This window comes from Myodes glareolus, chromosome 12 (assembly GCF_982192425.1).
Source record: "Myodes glareolus chromosome 12, mMyoGla1.1, whole genome shotgun sequence".
In the NCBI taxonomy this organism is placed as follows: domain Eukaryota; kingdom Metazoa; phylum Chordata; class Mammalia; order Rodentia; family Cricetidae; genus Myodes; species Myodes glareolus.
In genome coordinates, this window is record NC_142037.1 from 18,884,747 (window position 1) to 18,898,003 (window position 13,257).

Consider the following 13,257-nt stretch of genomic DNA (forward strand, 5'->3'; position numbering starts at 1 on the left):
GGGGCTTCCCACTCTTTCCCTTGCATGGCTCCTCCTGCATGCAAATACTCTGATTCGTGTTCCTGATAAGCATATACTCTGGATGAAGGCTTTTCAAGACTCCAGAGTGTCAGAGCATTGGGTAACAGGAATGGTGGTGCACAGTTTTAATCCCAGTATTTAGGAGGCAGAAGCAGGTAGACCTCTAGGGCCATCCTGGTCTACATAACGAGTTCCAGGCTAGCTAAGGCTTCATTGCAACATCTTGTCTCAAAATAAATAAGTCTCTTCCAGAGAACCCAGGCTTGATCCTCAGTGTCCACATGGTGACGCACAACTGTATTTAATTCCGGTTCCAGGGCATCTAACATTCTCTTCTACCCTCTGCAGGCACCAGCATGCATGTGGTCACAAACATGTATGCAGACAAAAGGCTTGTACACATAAGAATAAATTTTAAAAAGTACCAAAAGTAGACAAATAAGCCTGCATTTATCACTCCATGGCATGGTTGTGGCTGGAGGCTGAAAAACCATTCAGCCTTTTACAAGAAGATCTAATCCCAAGCCAACACCTTGGAGCAACTTCACAGTTACTCCCCATTCCTTCCTCCCAGGCCCCATAAACCGCTGCATTTCTCTCTCTCTCTGTAAATCCGAACACTTCAGGTACTTCATAAAAGAGGAACAACATGCCATTGATCCTTGTATGACTGGGTTACCTCATTCAGCACAGTATCTTCAAGGTTCATTATCTTATGGGATGTTTCTGAATTTTATTTAGGTTAAATAATGTTGGTAAAGGTTGGAAATATTCCGGCATGCTGTATGCCGCACCTTTCTACCCGTTCGCCCATTCTGGGCATTTGGGCCGTTTTCTCTTCCGGACACCGAGAATGATGGCGCTGTGAAGGTTGTTGTGCAGTAGCTGTCCGAACGCTGCGAGGCTTCTCTCAGACATATGGCTCGAGGTGGAAGTGCCCTTCTCGCCAACATGGGTTTGGGAAGATGCTCACTGGCTTGGCTTGGATGTGCTGGAGAACTTCCTCTCTTTGCTACATCTCAGAATTTCTGAGATCTTAGTTTACGTCTGTTAGGAATTCCTTAGTCTGTTGGAGATGAAGTTTGTTTTCACTATTTTCCAAACGTCATCTTTTCACTCCTTGAAAAAAAAAAATAGTTTCGTTGGATATACAATTCCTTTTTTACATTTTTCCATTTCTAGCATGATTCCAAGTTTTTGTATGCTAAACCTCCTTGTTCCTTATGCTAGACTTTGCTATAGCCTTGCTCATTTTTGCTGCATTAAAAGGAGACCTTTTTCAGGGGACCAACTTATTATTCAGTTGTGTTTTTGTTTAAGCCAGCTCTTTAATTTTAGTAGTTACATAAATTTTTGGTTGATGCCTTCCCTATCTATCTGGGAATTAAAGAAATATTTTCTTACTTTTTTATTTTTTAATATCCTCTAGAGATGAATGGTAATAATAGCAACAATGTGAATGTACTTAGTGCATATTTTAAATGCTTAAAATGACAACTTTTATGCTACACATATTTTACAAATAAAAAGGATGCAGTAAAGATAAAATTTCTTGTATCAGAAAGGAGATTCAGGGACTGGGGAATGTAGCTCGATTGGCGGAGGGCTGGCCGATTGTGTTGTGGACCCTGAGTTGGATCCCCAGCACGTGTATCAACCAGGAGTGAATGCACACCTGTAATCCCACAGTCACTGCCCTCTAGAGATGGTGGAAGGAGGCTAAGAAGTTCGAGGTTATTTTTAGTTACATGGTGAATTTAAGGGCAACCTGACAACAGGAGACTTTCCCTCAAAATAAAAATAAAAAGAGAAGGGTATATGAAGATATATTCATAAATATTTAACTATTTATATTAGTAAGCATTTAGTTGTGTGTAGACGTTAAATTACCTTTAACGTCTTTAATTACCTTTAGTGCCTTTAATCCCAGCACTCAGGAAGCATAGGTAAAAGGATCTCTGTGGGTGTGAGGCCAGCCTGGTCTGCAGAGTGAGTTCCAGAACAGCCAGAGTTATGTAAGGAGATTCTGTCTCAAATAAAAGAAAGAATGAAGGAAGGAAAGGAAGAAAGAAGGAAAGAAGGACAGGAGAGAAAAGAAAAGAAAGTCAGGTGGTGGTGGCACACACCTTTAATGCCAGCATTCGGGAGGCAGAGGCAGGCTGTGAGTTCAAGGCCAGCCTGGCCTACAAAATGAGTTCTAGGACAGCCAGGACTGTTAGACAGAGAAACCTTGTCTTGAAAAACAAAACTAAAAATCCCATTTGACTGAAGGAAAAAAAAAAAAACCATGTAAAACTGTGAAGGGTAACATGTGCTTATAGTGACGCCATTGTGCGGGTCCAGGCAGGAAGATGAGGAATCCAAGGTCTTCTTCTTGATAACTCCCAAATTCGAAGCCAGCCTGAACTACAGAGTGAGAAAGGGCCTGTCTTTAAAAAAAAGAAAGAGCATAAAAGAAAAGAAACAATAGAAGAAAATAAGATGGATAAACCTGTTTTAAAAAATACCTGCATGAGAAATCGATATGTTGACCTGTAAGAAGGAGCCAAACTAAGTGATTTTGAGTAAAATGTCCATCTTGAATATGGGTCAAATAAAATTTAAGTTCTCAATACCTCCCCAGATCCCCTGGGTAACACTGATATCCTGGTTGGCGGAACAATGTTCCTAGGAAAGCCTCTGTCCCTGAATCCTGATTGGTGGAAAATGGAACTGTAATTTGTCCCAGGTGTTTGTGGGGTATTTGCTTAAATACTTGCTGAGACGAACGTTCGGGGACACAGTCAGTTCCAACTCTGACCTGCGGTCCCTGGGTGGTCAGTTTTTTCTGTTCTTCTGATAAAGATCTCTCTTTGCATGGGCCCTTGTGTGTTTGGGTCGTTTTGGATCTTTTTGGACCCTTCAACAGGCCAAGCACTAGAGAGGCTGAGGATGGTGAATTTGAGGCTAGCCTGGAGTATGTAATGCGATTCTGTCTCATTCAAATAGAAATATGCTCAAAGGAGCCATTTGTGGTAGGGGGTACATAGGTTACATAGGTGGCTCACAGATAATTTTTATTTTCTTGTATTTGTTGTTTGTTTATTTTTTGAGAGAGGGTTTCCCTGCCTACCCCTGACTGTCCTGGAATGCTAGACTAGGCTGGTCTTGAACTCAGAGATCCACCTGCCTCTACCTATCGGCACTTTAGTTTTCCCTAAAGTGAATGCTGGGAGAAAGGAGGCAGGGCCAGAGAGACGCCATGTAGCCCCTGCTGGAGACAGATGCTGGAACTTTAGCCGGTAAGCTGCAGCCACATGGTGATACACAGATTCATAGAAATGGGTTAAATTAATGTGTAAAAGCCAATAAGAAGCTAGAGCTAATGGGCCAAGCAGTGATTTAATTAATACAGTTTCCATGCGATTATTTCAGGGCGAAGCGGCTGGGAACCAACAAGCAGCCCTCCTTGCAACAAGTCATCTCCCCAGGCCCCTACAGTCTTATTTAAATCTTCATTTTCTAATTTTTTTCTGAGAGAAATCCATGAAGTGACCCTGAATTGCAGCCTCCTGATTTCCCCTGGGACCCGTCCGGCGATGAAGCAGCTTCCCTCTCCTCCCTGCACAGTGCTCGCTCCGAAAGCCTTTGCTGTTCAAGCGTGGACCTAATTGAAATGAGCAGGGGAGTTTGCCTATGGTAAGAGTCTGCTAGAGACAAACTTGGCGGTCTGTGGGTGTGCGTGGGTGTGATTCCAGGCCAGGAGGATGTTGTGAGCCAACAAGGAAGACTACACAGCCAACTTACTTTCTGTTTTCTTTCTGCCCAGGCACCACGACCTCACTATCATCAATAGTGGAAGTGCTGCGTGTTTCATAGTTGATAGTTCAAAAAGTGCTGTCACAGCCAGTTGCCACAGACGTGAGATCAGATATACTGCAGATGAAGAAATAGGAAACCCCCTGACATTTTTCTTTGGTTTGCATGTAAACAGAGTGCTAAGGAGCCCTTTTTTATGGTTGCAGGGCAGGACCTTCTATCTGGCCAAAGACCGCTTCAGCTCAGAGTTCCCTCCTCACTACCTTAACTGCTGGGAAACATGCCCTCACCAGAAGGGGAGAAATATCCTCAGAAGGAAAAACAAAACAAAACAAAACAAAAAAACCAAAAAACAAAACAACCACGACAAAAATCTGCCACTCTGGGGAACTGGGCTGCATTTGGAGAAGTCCCAACGCAAACCCAGAGTCTGGGCAGAAAAGAACTCTGGGGTGAGTTTCTGCCTGGAAAGAAACCTCACCCCTATTGCTCTGCTTTTCCTTTCCCTTGGGCTGCTTTCTTGTAGAAGCCCCTCCAGGGCTGAAGGAAAGGTCTTCTGCACATCAGAGCCCCATCTTGCTTCTCTGTGTTGCATGTGAGATGCCGTCACAAAGAACCACACAGCCACTGGGTCGTGTGCCGCCTGTGCTTCCCGACTCAGCAAAGTAAAACCCTTGCATCTCGCTTGTTTCCTCACAGAAAGGAGTGTGGATTGTGTACTAATGAATTCTACCCACAGAGCCCAAGTCCTTTATCTGAATGGACCCTTAAGTCAAGGGTACTGGGAAAGGGAACTTACTTCAAGTCTTTATTAGTGTGGAGAGGCTGAAAGCACTTTTGGGTGAGCACTGGAGAGATAGGTAAGTAGTTAGGAGCATGGACTGCACTTGCAGAGAACCCGAGTTTGATTCACAGCACCCAGGGGGAAGCTTACGACTGCCTTTAATTTCAGTTCCACGATCCAGCACCTTCCACCAGCCTCCTGTGGGCACTGCGTGTGCCCACCTGGTATACACGTGTACACACAGCCAGGCATTCGTTCATCTAAAGTAAAAATAAAGCAGAACAAAACATCTTAAAACATCGTGAGCAGCTGTAACTGCTGTGTCTACATGAGTGCTTGTGACGCACCCAGTAGTTTATAGCCCTTCTGTTTGCTGTGCCCAGCTATTGGCAAAGGTCTGGTTTCTGTGCTTTCCCAGCCTCTCATCCCAGCGGGGCAGCCCATTGCTCCTCATGGGCTTCCTGTGCTGTGTTCTTCTTTCTTTTCTTCCCTCCCTCCCCTTTTCCTTCCTTCTTTCATTGTTTTCTTTCTGTTTTCGGTTTGTTTTGAGAAAGGGTTTCTCTGTGCTGAAACTAGCTCTCTACCAAGCTGGTCTCGAACTCGGAGATCCACCTTCGGCCTCCTAAGTGCATGGGTTAAGGGCTTACATTATTTCGTAAAGGGAAATGAGCCTAGGATATTTGTGAAGGATTCATGTAAGATACAAGGGTGGGAAAAAGAGGCTTTGGAGAATGCATTTATTCATGTTTGAGCAGAGTCTTATACAGTCCTGGCTGGCCCAGAACTCACTATGTAGATCAGGCTGGTAACAGTGCACTTTAAAACACAGACACACAGACACACACACACACACACACACACACACACACAGACACACACACACACACACAGGGGGGGGGGAATGGAGCATTGTCTAGTGGTCTGGAGTTAAGTAGCCAGGAATTAAATTCTGTTCTGTTAATTACTAGTTGTTTGCTCAATATCTCCGTGTTTTGACTAATTACAGTACCTCCTAGGCCAGGCTCTTGTGAAGACAGATTAAAGTAAGGCTCATAACACCTGCCCAGTAAGTGGTGATCATTACTATATAAATGTTACTGAATTCCCAGCGTGAAGTGCATTTAGATTCAAATTTCCTTGTAGAACAGAGAAGCTGATTTAACAACTACTCCAAAGGGCTAGCTCTCCCTTCTGATAAACGTCCAGCTCCACCCTTAATGACTCACTCTCCAGACGCCCTCTCCTTTCTCCCAGACACCTGTCCTGAGGGAGTTACTAAGGAAGCTGTATTCTAGGACTAGTCCTCTTAGTTGAGAGGAGGGCGTGGTCTTTGCTGAGAGTCACTTGATGTTTGCCCGTCTGGTACAAGAGTAATCATCTTGGTTAAAACCTGTTGTGTTGCTGACCTGAGCATGGGCTCTGTATCCACACACTCATGGGTATGGTGGGCCTTTTGCTGATCCTGTCAATGTCTCCCATAAGAGGCCTGTCTCTACATCTCTCCAGTAGCCGGCAGTGTGTGGAGAAGAGCAGAGACTGGACTCCCTGAGGATGGCCCTCAGCTTCCTCTTCCTCCGAGGCTCGTGGGACGGGCTTCAGATGGTCTCTGGTGGGACTGGGTCCTGACCAGTGGCAAATAACCCCTGCTTTTTAGCGTCCTCTCTTCCTCCTGAAATGGGACACCTCCCCCTCAAAGGCTCTAATCTAGGTCTTAGGCCCTGTTTTCAGAGGAATATAATGCAAGAGCCACCGTCTCCTCTGCTTCCTCCTCGTTACTTTCCCATGAATGTCACTGTGACCAGGGATGCTATCTGCAAGGAAAAAGAAAAAGAGAAAAAAAAAGAAAGTAAACAGTGTCAAATCCAACTACCTCAGATCTGGGGCCCAATGTTATCTGGAACCTGGGATGGGCTAGAGATTCTCATCCGTCATTACATGAACTCCCAAAGGCAGGAGAGTATTCGCCCCATTTAAATTTTTTTTTTCTATGTGCAAGGGTGTTTTGTCTGTAACAGAGGTCTGTGCACCATGTGTGGGAGAGGGCTTTGGATTCCTGGGGACAAACAGTTGCTAGCTCTTCTTTGGGTGCTGGGAACTGAACCCATACTCTCTGGAAGAGCAGCAGAGGAGCTCTTAATGCTGAGTCATGTCTCTAGCCCATAGGAGCCCCATTTTAAGGAAGTTGAGCATGACATTGCATACCTCTGTAAACCCAGTGTTTGGGAGGTTGTGACAAGTGGATCACTGTGAGTGAGTCAGCTTGAGCTACACAGTGAATTCCAGACCAGCCTGGTCTATATCGGAAGATCTTGTCAGAGAGGTGGGGTGCGTGAGAGAGAGCGTGGGTTGTGAGGTTAATAAGTAACCAGCCAGAGACCACACAAAGACTATGGCAGATGAGGACTTTAAACCCGACATACGTGCTCTGTCCTTTTGGGTGAATTTCTCTGAGGAAACCTGAAGAGGGACCTTTCCTCAAGCGTAGCTCTTAGTTTCTCTCGAGACGGCTCAGCTTTGTTGAACCAGAACGTCTATAATTTGATCGGAGTTTCATTTGTATTAGCATCAGCACTACAGCAAGCATATCCATCACCCCAGAGTTTCCTCACGTCCCTTCCAGCCCGTTCTGCCCTTCGGTGTCACTTCTTTCCTAACGACCCCCATCTGCTGGAGACGGGTTTGCAGTTTTTGTTTTATGTAAATGGAACCACACAGCATGTGTCCTTTTGGTCTTGATCTCTTTCTCTCAGTGCGATCACTACTCTTCCGTGTTGTGTGTACCGGCAGATCACAGGTCTGATTGGCAAGCTCGTTCTTCCTGCTGTTATGTGTTACAGTAGATGACACATTTTACTGGTAAGTAGTATTCTACCGCACAGGCACAACATGCCTCTGGTTTTGTTTTGTTTTGTTTTTTTGTATGATTTTCCTCTGTGATGCTGAGGAATAAGACTGGGCCTTTATGTGGACTGGGTGAGAGCTTTACCACTCAGCCACAGCTCCAGTGTGGCACACACTCTCAGGTGTGAGTGACCATCCAGTCGTATGGTAGGGAGATATCTGAGTCTTTGCGAGGGTGACAAATGTAAGTTGTAAGCTGTAAGCTGACCTGGATTATATAGCAAACAAGAAAAAAAAAGAGAAATTGAGTATGATGGTCGCATCTTTTGATCCTAGAGCTTTGGAGACAGAGAGAGATAGAAGGATTTCTGTGAGTTTAAGGCCAGTCTGATCTACATAAAAACTTCAGGGCAGCCAGCACCTCATAGAGAGACCTAGTTAGAACAAACAAACAAACAAAATGTGCATACACACACACACACACACACACACACACACACACACACACACACATACATATTTGTGGGGGATTAGGTTTTTACTATGTAGCCTCATCTGGCCTAGAGCTCACTATGTACTACAGGCTGGACCCAAACTCACTGAGATCCGCCAGCCTTTGCCTCCTGAGTGCTGGGGTTAAAGGTGTGTGCCACCACAGAGTCCTGCTTGTATTTATTCGATTGCTTGCCATGTTATTATGAAGACGTTTGTTTGTTTGTTTGCTTGCTTTTCTGGTTTCAGAACAGAATTGGAAAAGAACCCAGGGACTGAGCATGGTAGGCAAGCAAGCACTCTACTGCTGAGCTACACCCTTGGCATTGCTCTGTTTTATGTGTGTGCATGCGTGCGTGTGTGTGCGCGCGTGTATGTGTGTGTGCGCGCACGTGTGTGCATGTGTGTGTGTGTGCTTGTGTGTGTATGAAAGAAAATTTCATTATTAAGTTTTAAAAGTCACTTATATATTCTAGATTCAAGCCTTTTAGAGATGTCAGTTGACATCTTTCTTCTACTCGGTGTTGGAGGCACATGCAACATAGAGTTCCAGGACAAGGTCACACAGAGAAACCTGTCTTGAAAAACAAACAACAGCAACAAAACTCCACGAAAAATGAACAAACACACAAAAAAGCGAGAATTTTCTTCCTATGACTTTCCCTCCTTCCCTCCCTCCCTTCCTCCCTTTCTCTGTGTACCCCAGGCTGGCCTGAAAGGCACAGTCCTTCTACCTCAGCCTCTTCAGTACTATGATTACTAGAAGTACCAAAATGTCTTCTCTTCAAGGGAAAGTTGTTTTGTCTTTTAGACAGGTCTCTCTACATAACCATGGCTCTCTTGGAACTCCATGTAGACCAGGCTGGCCTCAAACTCACAGAGATCCACCTGCCTCTGCCTCCCAAGATTAAAGTGTGCGCCACTATGCCCAGTGTGACAGGCAAAATTTTACTTTTGACAAAATCCAATCCAACTTTCCAACCTGCCTTTTTTTTCCCTTTTATTTTTTGGTAATGGATCTCACTTTTGGTGTGTACTTTAAGTGACTTTCTTTATGTCGCTTTGAAAGTGACAGTTGAGTGATTTTTTTTTTTTTTTAACACGAGAACTGCAAACAGGAAATTGATGTACTTCGGGCCAGGCTTTGTGGAAGAGGATGCCCTACTCCGAGCCACAACCACTGCTCTGAAGTGGAGAAAGAGCACAAATGAGCACCCAGGGTGCTTCAGCGCCCACTGCTTTCCCTGGAGATGCACCTTCCAGAGTTCTGTCATAGGCTTGAAGGGTTTCGCCTTTCTTTTTTCTTTTCTTTAATATCTGAAACTAGAAAGTCTTAGATCTGTGTTACAGGCCAGACCAGCTCAGTGGCTGCTTGCAGTGTGTATTGAAATGGAGCCGGTGAGGTGGTAGTCTTTTTGTACACTGTGAAGATGAGTCTTTGCCCAGGCGCCTTCTGATTGGTTTAATGAGGAGCTGAACAGCCAATAGTTAGGCAGGAGGAGGTTACTTCCAGGGAGAGAGACGAACTCAGGATGAATCTAGGCGAGTGAGAGAGACCAGTGAGACGCTAAAGAAGTTGGACATAGATCCAGAGGAGCGGTAACTGAGCCACGTGGCAGCACACAGATGAAGAAAAACAGGTTAATTTAAGAGTAGTTGGAAGCCTGAATGAAACGAAAAAGATTCACTTTCTCAAACGAGAAGGGTTGATTGTTTACCTGGCAGCCTTTGAGTGGTATCTGTCCCTTTGACTCTTTTGGGTCTTGAGCCTGTAGATTGGCACTGAAGAGTCTGCAGTTGCCAGCATCCATGATCATGTCAACCAGGTCCCTCTAACACACCTCTATTGGTTCTGTGTTTCTGATATCCCCAAGTGGTACAGACCTGGGGCAGAAGGTGATAGCCAAGGTTCAGGCTTCAGACAGCAGGCCGGCAATGCAAGGCCAGTCTGAGCTGGAGCGGAACTGGTTACTGGGTTCTGTGCCTGTTCCCAGAGTGGTTGCTTACAGCAGGGGAGTCTGCTAGAGATAATAAGACAGGTAGTAAAGAAGAAGAAACAAAGAATTCTTTCCCTTTTTCTCTTCTAGGGAGGACTGTCTTACCTTGAGTCTGTGAAGAACCGGGAGTGGAAGAAGAAAGAAGCATCATGGGAAGGGAAGGAATGAGGGTCCCCAAGTACTGGGTAAGGATGGTGTGATGGCTGGTGTTGCCAACTTGACAAAGTCTAGAACCATCTGGAAGATGGACTGCTGTGTATTATCTGGATTATGTTCTTTGAGGTGGGAAGACCCACCCACTGTGCGGCCATTCCTAAAGTCGGGAATCTTGGATTATTTTAAGAGTGGAGAAAGAGAGGTGAACACTAGCAAGCCTGACCGCTCTCTTCTTCTGCTGGAGACAGAGCAGGACCTGCTGCTTCAGGCTCCCCGCACTGTGCTTCCTGGCCATGACTGACTGTAACCTGAACCCCTGAGCTAAATGAACTCTCTCCTTGAACTTACTTTTTGTCAGGATATTTTATCATAAAAACTGGAAAAGAAATGAGGACAGATGGGTTTTATAGGCATAGGAAAATTAATTAGCCTGTGTTGAGGTCATGCTAACAATACCACAATAAAAAAATTAAATTAAGCAATTTTCTTGGGTACACATGTCCTCCTCGCTCCCCTTATTTTTAGTTTTTGGAGACAGGGTTTCTCTGTGTAATAGTCTTAGGCTGTCCTGAAACTTGCTTTGTAGACCAGGCTTGTCTTGAACTCACAGACATCTGCCTACCTCTGCCTCCTGAGTGCTGGGATTAAAGGCATGTACCACCACCACCACCTGGCTGGTAGTGCATGCCTTTAATCCCAGCATCCAGGAGGCCAAAGCAGATTGAGTTCTATAAATTTGAAACCAACCTGGTCTACATAGTGAGTTTCAGTCCAGCCCGGACTATACAGCAAGACCTTGTTAGGATAAAAAAGAATAGTTTTATCAACTGGAGTGAGGTAGAGCGATAAATCTGCCTATATTGTCTGCTGAAACTATGTATGTGGGGCTAGCTAGACACCCAGATGGTGATGGTACTCATTGCGTAAAACTGGTGACCCGAGCTACAGCTCTAACTCTCTTGATGGGGAGAGAACGGACTTCCACAAATTGTCCCCTAACCTCCACATGAGTGCTGTGGTATGCACACACAATAAATAAATCAAAATGTACTTTTTAAAAGTAAAAAAAAAGATATGGGAATATAATTTTGACAGTTGCTGATAAATTCCAAAAAAGGCTAAGACTCAATACATAAATTGCAACTTTTATTTATTCTTATGGTAGAAAAATATGCAACATATGTTTCCTTTTTATAAATTTATTACATTGGTTCATTTGTGTTTGTGTGTGCATGTGTGTGTATACATGTACCTTGGTATGTGCAAAGAGGTCAGAGGACACCTTCATGGAGTTTTTTCTCTTCTTCCACCATGTGGGTCTTGGGGATTGAAGTTGGGCTCTCAGCTTTGGCAGCGGGCACCTTTACACATTATACCATCACATGTAGTTTTCCTTCTTTAAAACCAAAAAGCAGGGGTTGGGAAGACAGCTCAGTGGCTGTGATGGTTTGCCTTACCAACTTGTCACACCTAGAATCGCCTGGAAAGAGAACGACAGTGACAGACTGTCTAAGCTGGGTTGACCTGTGGTGTGTCTGTGGCAGACTGTCTCCACTGCCTTCTTTGATACGGGAAGACCCACCCCACTGTGTGGGCAGAGCCATGCCTTGGGCTGGGATCCTGAGCCGAGCAGGAGCAGACAAGCAAGCTAGTGCACACACATCCATCCCCTCTGTGCTAACTGTGGGCAGGATGTGACTGTTCACTGCCGCTGACTTCTCTGCTGTGATGGACGGCGACATGGAGCTCTAAGTGGAAATGAACTCTTCTCCCCTAAATGCCTTTTCATCTGGGGCTTTTATCACAGAAACGAGACTTGAGTGGTGGGTAAAGCCCTTGCCACGCAGTTGTGAGGATTGGAACCTGGATTCCCAGGCCCCACAGAAATGGAACTCACCTGTAATCCCAGTACTCAGGAGGCAGAGACACACTGAACACATACTGAGCAAGTTAACTAGACCAGACTAGCTGAATCTAAGGGCTACAGACTCTAAGAGGGACTCTGCTCCAATACATAAAGTGGAGAGCGATCAAGGACGATACCCAACATTTACACTGTCAACATGCAGACAAAGGTGAACACACATATACATACCCACACCAAATACATGCAAAAAGTATGGTAGAATTACAATGATTAAATATTAATATAATTAATATGCTACATATAATGAGATATTAATACAGTTACAACGATAAGTCCAATACTTTTCCTCTATCATGCATCCATTTGCTGATCTAGCCATATATATTTGGCATTATTATTATTTATTTGTGAGGTCAATAAATTTTTTTTACAAACTTGCATTTCCTTGTGTGTGTGTGTGTGTGTGTGTGTGTGTGTGTGTGTGTGTGTATACAATGGAGAAGGTGATGTCTGTGCCGAGGTTTGTGTTTAGGTCAGAAGACAACTTTGGTTGTCTCCTAGTCTCCCACCTGGAGATAGTCCTCTTTGCCATTTCTCACTATAGAAGGTTTCCTGGCCTGTGAGCTGTTAGGGACTCTCCTGTCTGGACAATCTTCCATCTCACCTGAGGAACACCAGGGCTACAGAGGGAGTCTACCTAACCTGCCCTTGTACGCAAGCTGAGGATTTGAAACTCAGACCCTCACAGCTGCACAGCAGGTGCTTTACCCACAGAGCCATCTCCCCATTCTCTTTGGTTTGTTTCTTTCTTTTGACAGGGTCTATTAGCCTTGGCTGACATGGATCTCCCAATGCAGACCAGGGTGGCATTGAACTCACAGAGACCTGCTTGCCTTGGCCTTGGAGTGTTGGAATTAAAGGCCTGCATCACCACACTTGGCTGGTTCTGCATGCCTTCTATGGACATTGTTTATAGGGTTTTTTTTTATTACAACTAATACTGAACAAAATTTCTTATAGAGAAAACCTTTTATTATTATAATTATTATGATGGTTTGTTGAGACAAGGTTTCTCTGTGTAACCCTGGCTGTCCAGGAACTCGCTTTGTAGACCAGGCTGGCCTCAAACTCAGAGATCTTTCTGCCTCTACCTCCTGAGTGCTGGGATTAAAGGAGTGTATCATTACTGCCCAGCTTTGAGAAGAGTTTTTTTTTGTTTCTGTGTTTTGTTGTATTGTTTTTTTTTTTTCTTTTTTCTTGAGACAGGATTTCTCTGTGCAACAGCCCAGGTTGTTTGGAAC

General features: G+C 44.7%; 1 long non-coding RNA gene across 1 annotated transcript; it reads left to right on the plus strand.

The window, feature by feature from the left end:
- The first annotated feature begins 2,466 nt into the window (after nucleotides 1–2,466).
- On the plus strand, nucleotides 2,467–10,567 carry LOC125406775 (uncharacterized). Its single transcript, XR_015739439.1, has 4 exons — nucleotides 2,467–3,699; nucleotides 4,026–4,271; nucleotides 7,354–7,459; nucleotides 10,024–10,567. It is a non-coding gene; the product is annotated as an uncharacterized LOC125406775 (long non-coding RNA).
- The last annotated feature ends 2,690 nt before the right edge of the window (nucleotides 10,568–13,257 follow it).